General features: G+C 43.4%; 1 protein-coding gene across 6 annotated transcripts in view; it reads left to right on the forward strand.

Annotated features, from left to right (window-relative positions):
• Positions 1-21,639, forward strand: part of ERC2 (ELKS/RAB6-interacting/CAST family member 2) — an 880,873-nt gene that overhangs the window by 201,510 nt on the left and 657,724 nt on the right. The gene's annotated exons all lie outside the window — the stretch shown is intronic.

Below are 21,639 nucleotides of genomic sequence, written 5' to 3' on the forward strand. Positions count from 1 at the left end.
TAATGGGGAGAGAAAGCCGGCCAGAGTCACAGGGGAGGGGGCTGATGAAGGAGAACCATCTGTCTCTGTGATCACAGAGTTTATTCATAAAACTTTGTAGAAGTTTTATTCATCCCACTTTTCTACCAAGAAAGTTGTTTGTAAAGCCATTCACTCTTTCATTTATTCTACAAGTATTTGCTAAGTGGTCATTATACACAAATGTTCATTCTGGCTTTTTCAAGTATCATAATTGGACGTGCTTTTCATATTTTAATGACTTGACTTTACACATTTCTGAAATTGGGATGCGTCTCACACTTGATGGTGTAATTATGACACGATTTTTATTTCTCTTCAGATATAAATTAAGATGTGCCTTACAATCAGTGGTGGCTTAGAGTCTATTTTAGTACCGCCTTACATATTTTCTAGAACAGCGCCATTTACTTTAGATATTTTAGTTTTTACATGTATATTTGCTAGACAGAAAGATTCTGAGAACATTTTAAATAAAGATTCAAGTGCTTTAAAAAATACAACCCAAAAAAACCCAACTAGTACTGTAAGTCCTGACAGAGATTAGTTACTTTACATGTCTCAGTTAATGTTCTGTTAAATAAACTTCTCATGTCAAGCATGGCTTTTTCTGTGCTCTTTGATACTTTTGGCTTGTTTCACAGATTTTCTTCATAAAGATAAATTATGGACAAAAATGCCATTTTGTGGCCCAGTGAGGAACCTGGCCATAGCCCTCTGTGTCTATTACCTATAACTTTCCCTTTGTTAGAAGCACAGAATTTGAGAACAGGTGTTGGAATATTTGTGTTTTCCCCCAGTTTATCTCATTTTCATTTCATTGCTCTCAGATTTTCTAAAACTATGAAGTTCTTTATGCAGGACTGGCCTAATTAGGAGAGCTTGGGAAGGTTTGTAAAAGGTTTAATGTTCCCTCTCTTTCCTGTCTATATAAATCAATTAAAATGGGCTATGAAGAAACTCACACTCAAGTCGTGTGTAACCCCAGCTTTCATTGCTATGTGCTTGTTTTCTGCATTCAGGGAGGAGGTTCCGCTGAACTGTAGTTATGATTTACAGTAGCCAGAGATACATTTCAACCATTCCCGTGATATATAGGAATCCGACATAATATAGAAACATTATTTATGCTTCTGATCAGAAGGGGAACGCTGTTTCTTACACTGTGCTTATGGTTTAGGCATTGTGAATAGTAAGCACATCTGACGTTGTGATTAATATAAAGAATCAGAAAAATGAAAAATTCAGATTAGTATTTCACAACTGACATCTCTAGATATTTTTAAGTTATGCTTCTAAGTAAGAGGAGTAAATACTCCTCAGTGTGTGTAATACTGGGCTCCTTTTGGCATGACTTTGTTCATTTGTTCTCTTTAAAGTTATGGTTTGAATGCTGAGTCTTGAAATAATCTCAACATAGTCTTTTCCTCTTGTGTATTTTAGAGAAGGTCTTCCGTGTAAGAACGTGGTTAAATATTAATTGCCGATTGATCATTAGAGAGCGATAAACTGTGATTCGTATACCACATGGAGAATTTTACAATGTGGTATTTGTGGTATTTTGTGTGTATGTATCCCCAAGCATTTCAAACCATAGTTTTACTTAATGGCATTCTTTTTATAGGGCATGCAACCCGAGAGGTAGGAAAGGGCAAGCCAGAAGTTGCAATTCATTCAAAGATTTCTTCTTGGAATAACACTGGAAAAATAAATCTTATTTTATTTTTTCCCCCTGACATCTTAAATTGTAATTTTTCCCTTGCTTTACCTTAAGGTATTTAAGTGAAAAGTGTGACATTTTAGACAAGGAACCCGAGGCAGGATGCCCCACCATTTCGAGGCCAGTGCAAGCGCTGATGGAGACCCACAGACCAAGTATCTAAATAAGCTAGAGGGCTGTGTGAGCCAGTTCTGCCTGCCTTCTCTCCTGGGGCTGTAGCCAGCGTCTGGAGGCTGCAGGAGCCTCACTCTCTCTAGTGCCAGTCCTGCGGTCTCCTGGTTCTGCTGGAGCAGGGCAGGGTGGGAGCTGGCCCAGGCCCTAGACCTCTGAGCCCCCAATCCAAAATGGGAATGACCTGCCCAGCTCCCCAGAGAGGTGGGTTTGGCAGACTCTCCACTTATAGGCCATCCTTATTTGACCCGGGCCTTCCAGAGGGTTCTAAGTGCCTCTAGGTCCACATCCTCTGAGCTGGGGGGAGGGAGGGAGGGAGCAGAGTTATGGGGGAGTCTGGTATACCTAGACACCCCTTTAGTCCTTGGTAAGGGCAGAGGCTGTGTTCATCTTCTCCACGAGCTCAGAATCCTCTGCCCTGGGGGCCAAGTTCAGCTAAGGAGTCGTCCCCCCGCCGCCCCCCATTGGCTCAGGTGATTACCAAATAAAAACAAAACTTCCTTAAAGACTGAAAGTAAAAAAATTTCATTTTGAGGTTTGTCATGTGCGTGGCCCAGGGCAAGGGCCCCTCCGGTCTAGGTCTGAGAGGTTGAGGGGCTTGGACAACATTATGCAACTATTTGTGCAGGCATGGTGATATCTTCTTCAGAAACTGCAAACTTGTACCATCTGCATTGTAATTTACAAACATGCTTGCTTCTGATAATATGCAAGAAGAGGAAGGAAATGAAAGGCAGAACTCATTTAAGTAAGGTATTATTCACATTATCGTTTTCCCATCTTAAGTTTTCTTTCTTTCCCATCTTAAGTTCCTTAAGTTTAAGGAACCCTTAAAACTCACATGCACATCGTGACTTTGAAAGAAAGAAAAGCTATCAAAACATTCTCCTGTGAGAAATTTTCCATTTCTTAGGGAATTCAGGTGCGTGAATCACTTCCTTCTGTCCCGTCATAGGAAAAAAGAAAGCAACATGACTTTCTAGTTCAGCCGAGGAGGCCGGATTGGCATTTTCCAGGAAAGACTGCTTATCATGGAGCAAAGCTCTCTTCTTAAATGGATTTCTGCATAGGTCTTACAGCAACAGTTTGCAGATGTGGACAGCATTCCCAGGAAAAGATTTTTACAGTGACTGACATCCCCAAAACCTTCCCAGAAAAAGGAAAATGTGTCCTTTCTTAATTTCACTATGCATTTTCCCTGATCAAAAGGCCGATTTATCTGGGGTGGCACCTGAAAAATAAATTTTTTAACAAGGTTGCTTCACAGTAAAGATGAAAGTACAAGCAACTAGTAGACAGGCCAACTGGAAGGGCTCGAGCATGGAGGATTTTATATTTTTTCTTGCAATAAACACATGTGGAGTCCAGGAAGGGTGATGCTGTTATCCGGCGACGTGATGGAGATATTCACTGAGTCTGGAAACGTACCAGGCAATGAAGTGGAAGATGCTGCTTTAGGTGCCAGCAGGTATTTTGTGGGTGCGGGAGTCTGATGATGGGAATAAAACCTTCGATCTTGTTGGTCTGAAGGATCTCTGAGAGGAAAGTGGGCCGGGAAGTTGGGTTTGTGTTTGCCTCCCATGCTGCCCCTGGATTTCCTTTGAGAGGTCAGTGGAAGGTCTGCCCGAGAGCTGAGTCCCCTCCCTGGATGGAGGCTGCATATGTCCACTCGCCTTGATGTTTTTCCAACACGTGTATTGGTTGTTCTTCTAACACCTATAACATGTCTGTTTTTGCACTGATTGTAGGAATTACACTCATGTACATTACCCCTGAGCTGTGAGCTTTTAGGCCATTTGTTTTTCTTGCATTACCCCTGAGCTGTGAGCTTTTTAGGCCATTTGTTTTTCTCTCTATTTCCAACAGAACCAGTGAAGGTTCAGAAGGAGTTGTCATCGAGTTGCATGGAGTTAGTTGTCATTTGGTTGCATGGACCAGGAAAAGCAAAGTCTCCTCAGTGGAAAGATCAGAACAGCTTCCATATTTTTACAGCTGAGGGTCCAAAATGCATCAAATAATAAATAGGCCCAGCACCTGAGAAGCTGTGAGCAAAAACTTGGCTTTTAGCAGCATGGGATCCAAAACAACTCCCCAATCACATCATTTTCACAGAGGAGGCAAATTCTTAAGAAAAAAAAAAATCGAGAAAGCCTTCTTCTACAGAGAAGTCGCTGTCCTTTAGAAAGGAAGACTATTGAGTGGAATCCACTCCAGAAGAGCATGTGCTGTTCCCAGGGAAACGGTCTGCTCAGCAGATGGCCTTCACATTTGGGGCCTTGATAGTCTCGGGCTTGGAAACTATCATCCTGAATTGGAGAGGAAGAAAAGTATGTGCCCTTCAAATGGAGATGGTTTTTCAAGTGAAACTTGAAAAATAAAAGTGAGCGGTGTTCTCTGAAGATCTGAGTTTATATGCAGCCCTCTGCTGCGCGGATATGTGCTAAACAGGGATGTTTTTTAGGAAGGAGATAGGAAGTGAGCTTAGATGATCAGGAAAGATTTCTATAAGCATAAATCCCACTTCAGATTCCCTTATACATTGTTCTCTCTGCCGGGACCACTTTTCCTTCAGCTGCCTTCAACCCACGGACATTGGCATGTCCTTCCTATCCCAGATCCACGGAGGGCCTTCCTTGAATTTCCAGATCCAGTTTGGTTCTCCTCTTTAAACAACCACCTATCATCCTGTAGCGGGGCTTGTAAACTGGTAGGCTTATAGGAGCCACGTGTGTGATGTGGAGAATGAAATGGGCTGTTGATAGTAAAACCTTCTGTGATGATGGGAGTGGTCTCTATTGCCTGTTCCATTATGGTAGCTATTGAGCATTTACTGTGGCTAGTGCAACTAAGGACCTGCACTTTTCATTAATTAAAATTAAATAGTCACGCGTGCCTCGTGGGTACTCTATTCGATAGCTCAGGTCTGTGGGACAAACAGCAGCATAAACGTGATGACAGGTGGTTGAACTGTGGCTCAGTGTCAGGGAGACAGAGGCAGTGAAGAGGACTGTGGAACCAGAAACCATGTGTGCTAGCCGAAAGGCAAAGCTGTAGTCATTTTTTAAAAAAAGAGTAGCAGAAATTCCTTTATTTATAGTGACATTTTCTTATTTAAAAAAATAACGGCAACTGTTTAAACTTCTTGGTCAGACTTGACCCATGTGCAGTCCATTGTGTGACTTATACTTTGACTTAGCATGGTTAAGTATCACTGTTACAATTCTTGGTGTAATTGTTTGTTTAATTTTGTCTCCCCAATATCATGTAAGCTCCATATGGACAGGGGCCATACCTGTCTGGTTCACTATTGCATCTCAGTACTCAGGTTGGTATTGAGCAGGCATTCAGTGTTATTTGTTGTGATTGTGGATGGATAAGGCAGAAATAAATTAAAAGAGGAAGAAGAAAAGGCAAACCGAAGAAATAAGACAGAAAATTTGGTCCTTGGATGAAACCCAACCTGCTTTTCTGCATGAGTAAGCAGTTGCCTGGTTGGGACAAACCCTTCTGGGTAGAACTCAGTACATGGTAGTGGGTTTAAGGGAAGATTCCAGATTTTAGAGGAATGTAAGATGTGGCCTTGAGTTACACCTGGTTCCCTGAGAAGGAAAAGAGGTGACAGAGACCAGGGGATGCTGGACAGGGGAGGCTCTGAAAGCTGTCAACTAAAGGAAACCAGGAAGAATGAATTGTTTCAAGACTATAAGGAAAAATGTTTCTGCTACTGCTGCTATTTGTCCTGGTGTCTACATTCCAATTGAAACCATTCTGTTAAAATACCCCAAACCATCTGTATATCCTAGAAATTCCAGGGTTCATGGTCAAAAATTGTTAAGAACTGTGGGTCAAAACCTTTGACATTGGTAATAGTCTAGCTCAGTGATGGCGAACCTATGACACGCATGTCAGAGGTGACACGCGAACTCATTTTTTTGGTTGATTTTTCTTTGTTAAATGGCATTTATAAATATATAAAATAAATATCAAAAATATATCTTTGTTTTACTATGGTTGCAAATATCAAAACATTTCTATATGTGACACAGCACCAGAGTTAAGTTAGGGTTTTTCAAAATGCTGACACGCCGAGCTCAAAAGGTTCGCCATCACTGGTCTAGTTCATGGAATTGCATTTTTGGGGTGTTGGTATAAAATATGAATTTTAATGGAATTAAATTTTGTGTTCTCCAAATATACAATTGAGCTTATAAAAAAAGCTCAATCAAAGGAAAAGCATTCTCTTCAGTTGTATATGCCATGTTACTACAATTCCACATGGGCCATGAAAGCAGTTGCTTTGAGTTGAGCAAGTCATCTGAGGTGTCTGGTGTGTGAGAAATTGTTCCAAGAAAAGAGTAAATGGTGTTTATTTGCATGTTGCTATCTCTTCATAGTGATTCTCTAAGATATAAAACTGTAATAGATTCTAATTTTTGTTATTGTTTTTTTAAAAAAATATATTTTTCTTGATTTCAGAGAGGATGGAAGAGGGAGAGAAAGAGAAACAATCAATGGTGAGAGAGAATCATTGATCGGCTGCTACCTGCATGCCCCACACTGGGGATTGAGCACCAACCGGGCATGTGCACTGACCCAGAATGGAACCATGCCCTCCTGGTTCATAGGTGGTCACTCAACCACTGAGCCAAGCCAGCCGGTGATATGATTGTTTTTATTAGTATTCATGTAAGGGGAGAGGTGCATTAAAAACAAATTGTAGGCATAATAATGCTGTCACCGTCCCCTTCTCCCCCCTAAGGATGTGGCTATCCAATCCCTGAAACCTGTGATTATGTTAAATTACTTGGCCAAAAAAGCTTGCAGGTGTAATTAAATTAAGGATCTTGAGATGGGGCGATTACCCTAGATCAGGGGTCCTCAAACTACAGCCCGAGGGCCACATGCAAATACAAATATTGTATTTGTTCCCGTTTTGTTTTTTTACTTCAAAATAAGATATGTGCAGTGTGCATAGGAATTTGTTCATAGTTTTTTTTTAAACTATAGTCCGGCCCTCCAACGGTCTGAGGGACAGTGAACTGGCCCCCTGTTTAAAAAGTTTGAGGACCCTTGCGCTAGATTAGTGGTTCTCAACCTTGGCTGCACATTAGAATCACCTGGGAATCTTTTTAAAATCCTGATTTCTGGGCCTCATCCTCCGGTAATTCTGTTTCTTTGTTACTAATGTTGTGGCCCCACCCCATAACAAAGAAACAGAATTTCCAGAGGATGAGGCCCGGAAACCAGGATTTTAAAAAGATTCCCAGGTGATTCTAATGTGCAGCCAAGGTTGATAACCACTGCCCTAGATGATCTGGGTGATCCCAGTGTAATCACAGGGGTCCTCCTGAGTGAAATGGGGAGACAGGAGAGTCATAGCCTGAGCAGATGTGGCAATGGAAGAAGATGTCAGAGTAATGGGATTGCTGGATTTGGCAGTGAATGTGCTTACAAGCCAAGGAATTCGGGCAGCCTGTAGAAGCAGGAAAAAGCAAAGAAAAGGATTTTCATTTTCCCAGGAGCCTCCAGAACATGGTCTTGCCGACACCTTGCTTATAACTGAGACATCCACTTTGGACTTTTTTGCCTCTAGAAGTATAAGGTAGAAGAGTTGTGTAATTTTAAGCCATTAAGTTAGTGGTCATTTGTAACAGCAGCAGTGGGAAATTACTACCCTGATGAATGAAATGAAGTCTTTTTACAAATGGTGACTTTATTTTCTACATCAGAAAATTGTAACATGTGATCTAAGGGAATTAAATTATTCAGTAATGTTAATTGAGCACCTACTATGTGGAGGACACTGTTCTAGACACCGAGTATTCAATGGTGAATAAACCCCATCAAAATCCCCGTCCTCGGAGAACTGTGTTCCATGGCAGACATTAAACAAGCATTTAGTCACACATGTGATGTTATAAATCGAAGTGCATATGCATAGTCCAAAGAGGTGCTCAAGGAGGGCATTCCTGTGGAAGTGATTTTTAGACTGAGTTACAAATGCTGAGTGGGAATTAGCGGAAAAAAAGAGGTGATGGGAGAGCATTCCTGGTAGCAGGAACAGTATGTGTGAGGGCCCAGGGCAGAAGTCTCTGGTGTCCTTGAGGAACTAGAGAGTTCTGGTATGGGTAGAAGGAAAGGTGCACGAAAGAGCCAGTGTAGGACTTTGGTGCCAACACAGTGGAAACCAAGGAGAGGCTTTAAGCTGCGAAGTAATCAGGGACTGTAGTAATGTAATAAGTATAATTTTTCTATGATGTGGAGAAAGGACTGAGGTGAGGTGAGAATAAATCAGAAGTAGAGTGACTATACATCATCCATACTGGGGAATTTCTGAGAATGAAAGAGGGTGGTAATACTTACTGGGACAACATTAATGGACTCTCCTAAGCAAATGGGAGATTATTGTATTTCTAAGGTGAGCATGAATAGTAGTAGCTGAGCCACATGGTGGCCATGAAGATGGCTCTTTGAGAATTTCGTTAGAGGCATGGATGACTCTCCCCCCCTCACCCCCCACCACTTTGGCTTTATATCCTATATAATAAAAGGGTAATATGCAAATTGACCCTAACAGCAGAAAGACGGAATGACTGGTCACTATGACACACACTGACCACCAGGGGGCAGACGCTCAATACAGGAGCGTCTGCCCCCTGGTGGTCAGTGCGCTCCCACAGGGGGAGTTCTGCTCAGCCACAAGCCAGGCTGAAGGCTCCCAGCACAGCGGTGGTGGCGGGAGCCTCTCGTGCCTCCTCAGCAGCACTAAGGATGTCTGACTGCAGCTTAGGCCTGTTCCCTGCTGGCAAGTGGACATCCCCCGAGGGCTCCTGGGCTGCCAGAGGGATGTCTGACTGCCAGTTTAGGTCCACTCCCCTGGGGAGCGGGCCTAAGCCAGCAGGTGGACATCCCTGAGGGGTCCCAGACTGCGAGAGGGCACAGGCCGGGCTGAGGGAACCCCCGAGTGCACAAATTTTTGTGCACTGGGCCTCTAATACACACACACACACACACACACACACACACACACTAGTAGCCCTGTGCACGAATCCATGCACTAGTAGGTCACTGCTGCCTTCATGTAGTTCCCCCCCTCCCCTCCCCCCATAGCTTGCTGCTCTGCCCCCTCCTTTAGCTCTCTGCAGCCCGCTTGTACCTCGCTGGCCCACCCTCCTACTGATTTGTGATCTAGTCGTGATGCGCTTCGTTGTTATGCTTCAGGGTGCAACAGGAGCAGAAACCACAGGCATGGAAACATGGAACAGACTGATGAATCTTAGAGGGAAGAGGGGGAGGGAGGAGGGCGGGAAATGATTAACCAAAGATCTTATATGCATACTTGAGGCCTGGTGCATGAATTCGTGCACTGGTGGGGTCTCTCGGCTTGGCCTATGCCCTCTCGCAATCTGGGACTCCTCGGGGAATGTCAGAGAGCCATTTTTAGCCCACTTCCCTCAGGCCAGGCTGAGGGACCCTACTGGTGCATGAATCCATGCACCTGGCCTCTAGTATCAGAATAAAACCTGTAGATAAATGATTTCAAATAGGTCCAATTACTTTGTACATTGGCCTCTGCAAAAAGGCTTGACGGTTTCCACCACACCTCTCTTCTTTGTTCTGCTGCCATAGGACCCACCATCTTACCTCTGAAGAGATATCAGGTACAAGCAGGTGTCATAAGTGGCAACAAAGGTCATGTCATGGAACTCAACATCCTGCTTTGTCTGGGTTTGAGCTGTGATTTCTTCAGCCTCTGCTTATGTATTCATTGTCATTTCCACTGATATTAGAGAGCATTGAGGACAGTTTGCTGGTTTTAGAAGTGATTTCCAATAGAGGGTGCTGGATTAGAATCTCTTGTAGGGCCTCAACTGGGACCATCCCCCCCACTTCTGCCTAGTGCCTAATTATGGGGAGAGAGTAAGAATATGTTCAGTGAAACATGTGATCTCTCTCACTTCCTTTCCTATCACTTTTTAAAATATATTTTATTGATTTTTTACAGAGAGGAAGGGAGAGAGATAGAGAGTTAGAAACATCGATGAGAAAGAAACATCTATCAGCTGCCTCCTGCACATCTCCTACTGGGGATGTGCCTGCAACCCAGGTACATGCCCTTGGCCGGAATCGAACCTGGGACCCTTCAGTCCGTAGGCTGACGCTGTATCCACTGAGCCAAACCGGTTTCGGCGCTTTCCTACCATTTTGTGTGGACCTCAAGAAAATTTTCGGACTTGGCATCTGGTATTGCTGTTACTATGTCTATGCCTAAATTCTGCATTCTCACAGGGGTACTCTTGTTCCTTTACAGGGTGCACCTTTATTCATTTACTGCCTGTTAACTGTCATGTAAGACCAAACTCTGATGGGCTGTCTTTGGGGTTCTCACATGATCTTGCTTTAATAGCCTTACCCTTCACTATACTTCCAAGGGCATTTTCCACTTTCATCATATTTTACAGCCTTCCCCATGTGCCCTGAGCTGGGTCTATTTTTAGAACTTGGTATTTGCTGTGCTTCTACCTGGGATTCCCTTCCATTTTTACAGGTCTGTCTCAATACGGATTTCTCCAGTATATTTGTTTCCCTCTGTGTTCAGTATATTTGTTTTTCTGTTATGACACTCATCAGCTCATGCTTCATTGAATTAGGAATGCAAATTTTGTTGAGTAGGTATCATAACTCTGAGTTTTTATTTGCATTTTTAAATGTAGAGCAATCTTAACTGAAATTTTCTCCCTTTCCTTATTTGTCCTCAATTATGGTATAGTTTTTTTTTTAAAGAAGTACTAAGATTTATTTATTTTTAATTTTTTTCCACAGTTTACCTAGGCCCTCTTCCTTTTTTTTTAATTACTTAGGTTTTGCTGTGTAGTTTTTAGTATATTTCATATGGCCTTTGGTTATGTCAAAGTTTGACAGTGTTGCCATGAAGTAATTGTTGAATTTATTTTTGAGTGTCTTTACTTCATATCCTCAGGGCTTCTCATAAGCTTTCCTTTTAGGGAAGGCTTTCAAAAGTGTGTGGTTTGGTGTCCACGAATTCCTGGAAGTTCTGCATGGCTGGAAAATGATTCATACGGTAACTATCTAGGGCTGGATTTGCAAATCCTATGGTAAAATCTTGCAGGCATCACGGGCCATCAATCAGGACCCTGCTGGAAGTAAATAAAAGAGATTAGTGTCCCCTCCAATCTTCTCCGCTGTGGCTTGGACATAGTGGGCGCTTTTTGAGCAATGTTTATCAAAGCGTGGTCCTCGGCCAAGCAGCCTCAGAATCGCTTGAGAACTTGTTCGAAATCCAGAGTTTCAGGGCCCATCCCAGACCTACTGAATCAGAAACGCTGAGGTTGGCCCAGCAACATACCTTTGAACAAGTCCTCCAGGTGATTTTGGTTCACAGTAAAGCTTGGTAGCCACTGTGTCAGAAGACAGGGGGAAAATACTATTTACAGTTGCCCCGCCTCCTGCATACACGTGATGTGTAAGATCTGGAATAAACTTTGGTTTTCTTTTAGCTCCTTTTCTGAGCTTTCTCTAAGAAGGTCATCTTCCTGGGATTGTGTTAATTTATTGGTTGTTAATCTGAAAATCACAAACCTCAATGCTGTTCTCTATTAGGAAGGCAGCTGGTAGAGCAGCGGTTCTCAACCTGTGGGTCTCGACCCCTTTGGCGGTCGAAGACCCTTTCACAGGGGTCGCCTAAAGACCATCCTGCATATCAGATATTTACATGGCAATTCATAACAGTAGCAACATTACAGTTATGAAGTAGCAACAGAAATAATTTTATGGTTGGGTCACAACATGAGGAACTGTATTTAAAGGGCCAGAAGGTTGAGAACCACTGTGGTAGAGGTTCAGGCATTTGAACACATGGTTATACATGGTTGCTTGTGATATTAATTCGTTTTCTCATGCCTCCATCCCTGACTGGAAGAGGACAGCTTGGAGGAAGATTCATTCTCCTTCTGTCGTGGACAACATTGCAGCAGCAGCACTGCAGCTGGCCAAAGGTTTTGGGCCTTGGCACTGCTTAGGGCTTCAGTGCACTAGAAGAAGAACCCTGCTGTGCTGAGAAGCAGGCAGAGGCTCCAGGAGAGAAGACACTGATTTATGGTCCTGTAGCTGATAAGTGGATGAGCTGGGACACACCCTCGCCCCTTTGCAAAGTCTCTGCCCTTAACCACCACTGCATACTGCTCACCAGTGTCACTGGGCCATGAGACAGCACCAAGTGATTGCTGTTCTCTGGGGCTCGCTGCAGTCAGGGGATCCATGACCCCAAAGCCCTTAAACTTGTGCCCCCTCTTCCTCTTCAAAGTATAAACTTGCAGGGAAAAAAAAAAGAATGCCTTCCAGAAAAACCTTTGAAAAACTACTAAAGATAGCAAAGGGAGCTGGCGATATTATTTATGGTTCTCAGGAAATTTGGAGTAAAAAGAAACAAAGCAAGATACAGTAAAATGGTGAGTATATTTATATTTATTTATATGTATGCCACCAAACCTTCAAAGATTGCTATAGGGTTGCCAGCTTTTAATTTTTCCAAATTAGAAAATTAAAAAACCCCCACAGCTATCATCAACTAACTACCTTAATCATTTTCAATCTCAGACTTTTTCTTTTCTCAACATTCAGTCTCTGGGTGATCTCATCCATTTTATGGCCTCAGATACCATCTGTTTATTGATGATTCTTAAATTTATATCTTTGGCCTCAACCTCACCTTTGAATTTTAGAATCATCTGTTCAATCGCTATTCCACCTCTCTGTTTGTATGTCTAATAGATACTGCAAATGAAATGAATCCAACAATCCAACTAGATTCTTAATCTCCCCTCCCCCCATTCCCTTGGCCTTTTTTTTTTTTTTTTTTAGTGTTTCCTATCTGATGCTCATGGCAAAAACCTTACTGGTATCTTTTGGCCCCTTTCTCTCTCCCATCTCACATCCAATTCATGAGCAAATCCTGTTGGTTCTATTTTCAGCATATACCTGGAATTCAACCCCTTCTTACCACCTCAGCTGCCACGTTAGGCCTAGCCTAAAGCACCATGATCACCTCTCACCTGAATCATTCAATAACCTCCCTGTTGCTCTCCATGGTTCTTGCCTCCTATAGCCTGTTTCCCAAATGGTCCTTTTAAAAAATGTTTTATTGGTTTCAGAGAGAGGAAGGGAGAGGGAGAGAGAGAGTTAGCAACATCAATGACGAGAGATAATCATTGATTGGCTGCCTTCTGCATGCCCCCTACTGGGGATGGAGCCCACAACCTGAGCATGTGCCCTGACCTTGAATCGAACTGTGACCTCCTGGTTCATGGGTTGATGCTCCACTACTGAGCCACACTGGCTGGACTCCAGAGTGATCCTTTTAAAAGTTGAGGCCATGTCTCTCGTCTGGTCAAAATTCTCCTGTGGCTCCCATCTCTTTTGGAATAAAAGACAGCGTCCTTCACCAGTAATAAATCATGTGGCTATCATATCATCATCTGATAGAGTGCGATGACGAGGCCATTTCACCTCTGTGGTATTCCTCCCAGATCCCGTAACCCTAGGCTAACCATGAGGAAAACCTCCGAGAATCCATACTGATGGGCAGTCTACAAAATACCTGGTCAGTACTCTTTAAAACTGCAGAGGCGTGACAAATAAGTAAGGACTGGGAAACTGTCCCGTAGCGGAAGAGACTAAGAAGACGCACGTGTCTTAGTTCATTGTGGTATCCTGGACTGGGTCCTGGAACAGAAAAAGACATTAGTGGGAAAGCTGGTGAGAGCTAAATAAAGTCTGGAGTTTAATTAATACTATTGCACTGATGTTATTTTCTTCGTTTCGACAAGTGCAGCACCGTTGTGTAAGATGCTGAATAATTGGGGAAACGGGCCGAGAGATCTACTCTCTGAGCCATCTCTGTAACTTTTAAAAAACTTTTAAAACTATTCAAAAAGCACAATCTTATCTTTAAGAAGCCTAAGTTTTTAGAGTGGCCTACCAGGCACTACGTGGTCTGGTTCTGATAAATGCTCTGACCGTTTCTTCTACAATTCACTGGCTTCAGCCACACTGAACTCTCTCGGACATGCCACCTTGGTTTTTGTTTCTGGGCCTTTGTACTTGCGGTGCCTTATGCCTGGAGTGCTCTTTCTTCATTGCAGGGCTAGCTCCTTCACCTCGCCTCCTTCAAGTATTTGCTCCAATGCACAGTATGGGAGAGGGTTTCCTTAGTCCTTTCCCTTCCCCTTCCCCTCTGTTACCCTACCCTGCTTTATTATTATTATTATTATTATTATTATTATTATTTGTATATGTGTGTGTTTATTGTCTTTCTCCCTCCACTACAAAGTAAGCTCCATGAAGCAGGAAAATGTTTTGTTTACTCCATAGCCACAGAATAATGCCTGGCATAGAGAGAGAACTTATAATAGACATTGGTTGAATGAATGAATAAGTTTAATAAAAATTTAGAGTGAACATCCGATTTCTGAAGGAGCAGTAGTGCTTTAAATGGAATTGGTTTAGCTTTATGAAAAATTCATTAAATTGAACATTTTGGTTTGTTTGCTGTGGACTAATGAAAACTTGATGGCAGATTGGCACTGGTCTGCCGATGGGTTTTAGAGCCATTGTGCCGGGTCATTCTTCCTTCAAAGGGAAGTGGTATTTTAGTTCTTTTAAATTCATTCAATCCAATACATTAGCCACTAGTCACATGTAGCTGTTTATATTGAAATTAATTAAAGTGAAATAAAAATAAAAACAAAACAGTTCCTCTATTGGACAGGCCGTATTTCTTGGGCCTGACAGCCACGTGTGACTGGTAACTACCATAGTGGACAATGCAGTTAGAAACATTCCCATCGTCACAAAATATGATATTGGCAGCACAGCTTTAGATGACAAATCTTTGTTTAATGCCTTCAGGTAATAAAACTAAAATGATAATAGTAGCAACTATAATTTATTGGCTTTTGCTATGTGGCAGACATTGTGCTGTCTGCTTTCTAAGTGTTCTCTCAATCTTCAGATCCCTGAGGGAGGCACTATTTTTATTTTTTAGACTAGAGGCTCAGCGCATGAAATCACGCGCGAGTAGGGTCCCTAGGTCTAGCCTGTGATCAGGGCCATATCCAATGCCCTGCGACACCCCGCAATGCCCCACTCTGCGATGCTTGCTGCCGTTCTGGGCCGCCCTGTGATGGTGGCCTCTGCTGCCCTGTGATGCTCCACGAAGCTCCCTGCCCCGGGATGCTCCACGATGCTCTGTGAAGTTCCCCACCCTGCCACTGCTCTGCAAACCTCCATGATGCTCCCTGCTGCCGCGATGCTTGCTGCTGCCACCCCGCCACTGCTCTGTGAAGCTCCCCAGCCCTGCGACTGCCCCGTGAAGCTCCCCCACCCTGTGACTGCTCCGCGAAGCTCCCCTGCCCTGCAATGCTCCACAAAGCTCGCTGCTGCCCTATGATGCTCCCCGCCGCTCACCGTTGGACGCTCACTGCTGCTGGGGCCACTCAACAGTCCCCAGTCCTCTTCCGTCTTCACCCCCCTCATGGGGACCAGTCGTTTGGTTGTCCTGGTCGTCATGGACACTGGCTTTTTATATATATAGATACGGGATTTGAAGGTCAAGGAGAGTAAGTTTCCCAAGGCCACAGGTGGTAATTCAGGTTTCAAACTCAAGACTGCTGCCAACGTGAGGCCTGTGCACACTGCATTTCAGAGAAGCAGCATGCACAACCATGAGGGATTACTCCATCTCGGAGAGTCTTTGGACACATCTCTCATTGTTAGGTGGCAGCACTGCCAAGATATGTTTGTTTCTTTCCCTTCATTCCAATTTCGTCAATAAACTCCAGTTTTCCTCTGCAGGGTAAATTTTCTCCTTAAATGCTTCCTCCCCATTCGGGTTTTGCAAGTGTCTGTCCCATGTGCTTTCTGGTTCCCCAGTGTAGGTATTGGCCACAGCTCCACTCACTCCTGAGGGGCAGGGGCTCTCCTCGTGATGTGTGATAGAGATGGCGTCACTTCTTGGCCTGGCCATTCCACTTTCAGTTTTCTGTGTGGGTTGCTGGGTGAGCACGTTATCCCAGCTTGTGCCCCACTGGCATTGTGACTGTTCACAGGGTGAAGTCACAAACATCGAGACAGCCATGATTGCACGTTGCTCTTCTGGAGACCAATGGTGTATGGGAGGATGTTTTCTGAAATGTTTAAAAGGAAGGCAATTCTAGATTGTTAGGAGAAAGCCCTCTGATTGAGGCCCTTGTTTGGTTTGGGAGACTGTCCCAAAACTAGTCCTATTACTTGCATGTATCTAATCTAAGTCAGAGAAGATTTTTGTTTATTATTTTGTTGTTGTTAATCCTCACCAGCGGATATTTTCCTGTTGATTTTTAGAGAGAGTGGAAGGGGGAGAGAGAGAGATGTGAGAGAGACACATCGATTGGTTGCAGGTGCTCCAACCAGGGGCTGAGGATCAAACCCTTGACCGGAATCAAACCGGGGACCCTTTAGTTTTTGGGCCTACATTCTATCCATTGAGCCAAACCAGCTAGGGCCTTATTTTGGGTTGTTTTACTTTACAGTTAAGAAATATATCTTGATCTTATATTTTATAAAGAATTTTTTTTAGTGTAAATTGTGTAATGTTTATTTTGTGTGACTAAAGGGCATTTTTAGAGGCAACTGAAGAGATGATTTATTTAGATTGATTTTCTTTTCTTAAACATTCTATGAGGGAAATGGTCTGATAGGCAGTAACTAGACCATGTATGTGCCTGTTACTGAAGTCACTGTTGACAATTTGAATAATATTTTTCTTGAAGAGAACAGCTAATGTTAGTGATTGATTGCTAAAATTCAGCCTGTCAGGCCTGACCTGTTTCTATGTGGCTAAAAAAGATAGAGAAATATGTTTAGTGCAGATAAATGTGTCATAAGTGTAACCCCTACATAATCAACCTCTTTAATTTACAATGCATCAATGCATTGACATTGACAGTTATGTCTCGGACCTCATGGAATTCTGATTGGAATGTTCATGTACAAGGCAGCCAGTTGGAGATGCTGCACCATGTGCACAGCTGGTTGGGGGAATGCTACAAGGCTGGTGTTTTCAGCTAGGTCTTGGGTAATGGGTTGGTTTTTTACTGGATGGGATGAGTTGGTGGGTGAAGGACTCAGGAAATCTGTTCAATGATTGAAGTGTGAGGGACGGGTCTTGAAAGTTAGGGCAGGAACAGCTTTGAACACTGAGTGAAATAAACTGTTTGTAATACTGAAGGAGCCACTCAAGGTATTAGAGCACCTGTGGCAGCAGAACAAAGGAGAGAGGTGCCCACAACCCAGGTACATGCCCTTGACCGGAATCGAACCCGGGACCCTTCAGTCTGCAAGCCGATGCTCTATCCACTGAGCCAAACTGGTTTCGGCTAAATATCATGTTTATAGTAACATTATTCACAATAGCCAAAAGGTGGTAACAATACAAGTGTGTACCAACAGATGAATGGTTAAACAAATGTGATAAATATATATATATATATATATATATATATATATATATATATATATATTTATTTATACACACACACACACATATATATATATATATATATATATATATATATATATGAATATTATTCAGCCTTAAAAAGTAAGGAAGATATGACAACCTTCTACATCAACAGACCTTGAGGACATTATGCTAAATGAAATTAGCCAATCACTAAAGGAGAAATATCATATGATTCTGCTTATATGAGGTACCTAGAATAGTCCAGTTTACACAGATGAACTAAGAATGGTAGCTGCCATGGGTTAGGGGTGTAGGAGTATGGGGTGTTATTGTTTAATGAGTATGGAATTTCAATTTGGGAAAATAAAAAAAATTCTGGAGATGGATGGTGGTGATGGTTGCATAACATTGTGAATGTACTTAATGCCACTGAACCATACACTTAAAAATGCTTAAGATGGTAAACTTTATGCTATGTATGTTTTGCTGCAAGTAAAAATACAAAGGCAAAACCCCACAAACAATGGAAGAAATGTTTACACTACACTCATATAATTCCCACTCAAATATAGAAATAGGACATTTCCTGTCCCCAACAGACCCCTCATGCCCCACCCCATTAGTTATGCTCCCTTGAGGTGACCATGATTCTGTCAGTTCTTGAAATTCATATAAATGGATTTACATTGTATATACTCTTATGTTTGGCTTTTTCTCTCATGTATATGAAATTCTTCCATGTTGCTATGTATATTAGCAGTTGTATTTTATTGTGTAACTAGAGGCCCAGTACACGAAATTCGTGCACAGTGGGGTGTGTGTCCCACAGGCCAGCCTTCCCCATCTCCAATCTGGGACCCCCTTGGGGGATGTCCGACTGCCAGTTTAGGCCCGATCCCTGTGAGATTGGGCCTAAATCTGCAGTCGGACATCCCTCTCACAATTCAGGACTGCTGGCTCCCAACTGCTTGCCTGCCTGCCTGCCTGATTGCCCCTAACTACTTCTACCTGCCAGCCTGATCACCCCCCACCACTCCTTTGCCAGCCTAATCGCCCCAACTGCCCTCCCATTGCCTGCCCGGTCGCTCCCAACTGTCCTGCCCTGTAGGCCTGGTACCCCCAACTGCCTTCCCCTACCAGCCCAGTTGCCCCCAGCTTCCCTCCCCTGCTGGCCCAATTGCCCCAACTGCCCTCTCCTGCTGGCCTGGTTGCCCCCAACTGCCTTCCCCTGCTGACCTGGTCACCCCCAACTGCCCTCCCCTGCCAGCCTGGTTGTCCCTAACTGCCCTCCCCGGCTAGCCTGATTGCCCACACCTGCCCTCCCCTGCTGGCCATCTTGTGGCAGCCATCTTGTGCCCACATGGGGGCAGACATTTTGTGTGAGGGTGTGATGGTCAATTTGCATATTACCCCTATTATATAGGATATTGCACTGCTTGAGTATACTTGTCTATCTTCATCTGCTGTTCATGACATTTAGGTTGTTTTCAGTGTCTGTGAACAGAAGCTTTTGGTGGACATCACTCATTTCACTTGGGTGGATTCCTGGATCACAGGGTAGTTTAGTAGATATCGCCAAATAGTGTTCCAAAGTGGTTGTACTAATTTACCCTTACATTCTATTGTAAGAGTGTTCCAATTGAGCTGCCTCCTCACCAACTCTTGGTGTGGTCGGGGTCTCAGGAAAGAGTAAAAAAGCACAAAAAAGCAATTGCATGAGGCATCATTCTCATTTTTCATAAAGCTATTGCATGGGGAGGCAGGCTTGCTTGATCTGAGGAGGACCGGTTCTGGCCAGAGCCCTGTGAGTTGAGCCCTGCAAGTTGGAGATGACTAGCTGTCTGCCTGGTTATTGATGGGGTGGAAGTATCAATAGGATGACACCCCATTTTTCTTCAGATCACAGAGCTTCGTTTCCCTTGATGTTTACTGTTTGGTGATGTAGTGTCCAGCCAGTGGCCACCAGGGACACACTTGTTGTACCTGTTGTACTTGCTGCAGTGAGAGTGAACATGCCCCATGGTGAAACTTGAGAGGAGTCACAGAGAGAGGGCGTTGGAGCACAATCTCTTATGGGATTTGGGCTTGGGATAGCTGATTCAGGGAAAGGGGTTTTGCTCTAGATTGGAGCCATGGGAAAGTGGCTATAATTCTGTGACTGAATAGCTAAATATCTTACCTATAGGGAGGGCAGACTAGAGCAAAGATAAAGTCGTCATTGGTAAGGAAGCAGCAGTCACTGGTATTAGCCAAGGGAAGGGGTTGCTTGGTATTTTGTTGGTGGCACAGGGATTTATGGTTGTCTCTGCTTAGGTGAAATTATGAGGCAGCCTTGTTTTGTCTCACTTTATCATGGTCTCAGTGTAACCTTGTCTGAAGTTGGTGTTCTGTGAGGTCATTTATGTCCAACGTGGTCTAGCTATGAGTGCCAGGCCAGCTCCTGGATGTCAGGAAATACCGCCCCCTCCATTATTAGCATGCTGACAGTTTCAGCTTCCTCTTGGAGCAAAGAGAGGGGGCGTGAAGACAGGGGGACCAAATCTTATGATAGAAATTTTTAAAAGAAATTTTTTGAAGAGAGATTTAGTAAAGAACCCAGGCAGAGGAGGAAGGATGATGAGAGGTTGGGAGAATGTGAAAGATGATGGTGTTCATGAGAAAGGGGTTGCCTGAGGAGAGTAACAGGATAAACAACGGCCAGGCAGGGAAAATAAAAGGGCGGGGGTAGAGAGAGGAGGCAGGTCCTATCCCACCAGAGAGGAGGTGATGACAGGAAATACATGCTGAGTGCGAGTTAATTCCTTGGGTGACCTGTGAGCCATTGCCTGGTGGCCATGTATAGCCCTTAGCATGTGCCTGGCTCCTGGTGGGCGCACAGAGCCTCTTATTTTTGTTTGTATCTCTGGGTCTCCCAGGGGGTAGAAGAGAATGACAAGTGAGGGTGTTCCACACTGTTCATTTTTAGAACAGGTGTGTGAATGTGGAGTAGAAAAGGGCCTGTTGCCTTGGGTATACTTGCATATTAAAACCTGTGTGTGGTTGTGTGTATGTGTGTATTTTAAGAGAGCCCGGACCCACCTGGTCCGTCTTTACATGGTGTCTCTGCCCAGCAGCCACACACTAGTTTCAAAGTAGCTCAAAGGTCTGTGTTAAGTTTCTCAAATACCATGACGCAGGATAAATAGACCGTGACAGTGCTTCCTTATAATAACCAACCGGTACTCTCCTCACCTGCTTTGTGTTTCTCTCACCTTGCCACCCCCATTCCACTGCCATCAAAAACCCTTCACCCCCACCCGAGCCATACCTCTAAGAATTTCTGATACTTTTTATCTGTCTTGTTTCCTCTTTATTCTGGATTTGGATATTTGGGTGCTTTTTTTTTTCCCCCTTTTGGTTATAAATAGTGCTGCCTTAGATATCCTTTTACATAAATGCTAAGATCCTTGTATAAATAAATTCACTGGGTGAATTCCAAGCAGTAGGATTGGTGGGCTGGTCAATTAACATTTTGCCACATGACCTTATAAATGACGGTGCTGTTCAGACACTCATTGATGACATTTGAGAGGGCTTGCTTCTCCACACTCTGGCCAGCCTTGGCTATGCTAAGCCTGAGCCTGTTTGCTGATCTGAATCCAAAAATAAGCTTATGCTTATGTGCAACTATGTATGTACATATTACTTAGTAAATCTAATTGACATAGTGGACATACAACAACTTTAAATCTGCATATCACTTTCTTGTTCTTCATGTTCTAAGTGGCTACAGATATCTCTTTACATATTGATGTAACCTTATCTAAAAGTATAACAAGAAAGACGTGGGTGTAATAACATGCATTTTTGGCAGCTTTTCACCATCAGAGATGATGTATTGTAGAATATTTTAAGAATTGTATTTGGTGGAGAGAAAATTGCAAATACATTTTCACATAGAAATGGTCACTCAGGGAGTAAGGACCCTTTGGCAAAGTGTCCACCCTCTGGCTGACCACCAGTGCTGGGACATGATTAGTTACTACGGAAAGGTGCCAATGCAAAGCTTCAGCAGCTCAGGTGCAGGTGCCAAGAAGCAGTGAAGTGAAAAAAGGGGAGAGTTACAGAAATTGCAGGGCTAAAATGTCCCCAGAAATATGGTTATCCTGCCAAGTCAGCTACTGGTTGTCATTTCTCAGCTATTTTTCTTTGGTAACCCTTGAGTTTGTTG

The sequence above is a fragment of the Myotis myotis genome, unplaced genomic scaffold (genome assembly GCF_014108235.1).
Source record: "Myotis myotis isolate mMyoMyo1 unplaced genomic scaffold, mMyoMyo1.p scaffold_m19_p_13, whole genome shotgun sequence".
Lineage (NCBI taxonomy): Eukaryota > Metazoa > Chordata > Mammalia > Chiroptera > Vespertilionidae > Myotis > Myotis myotis.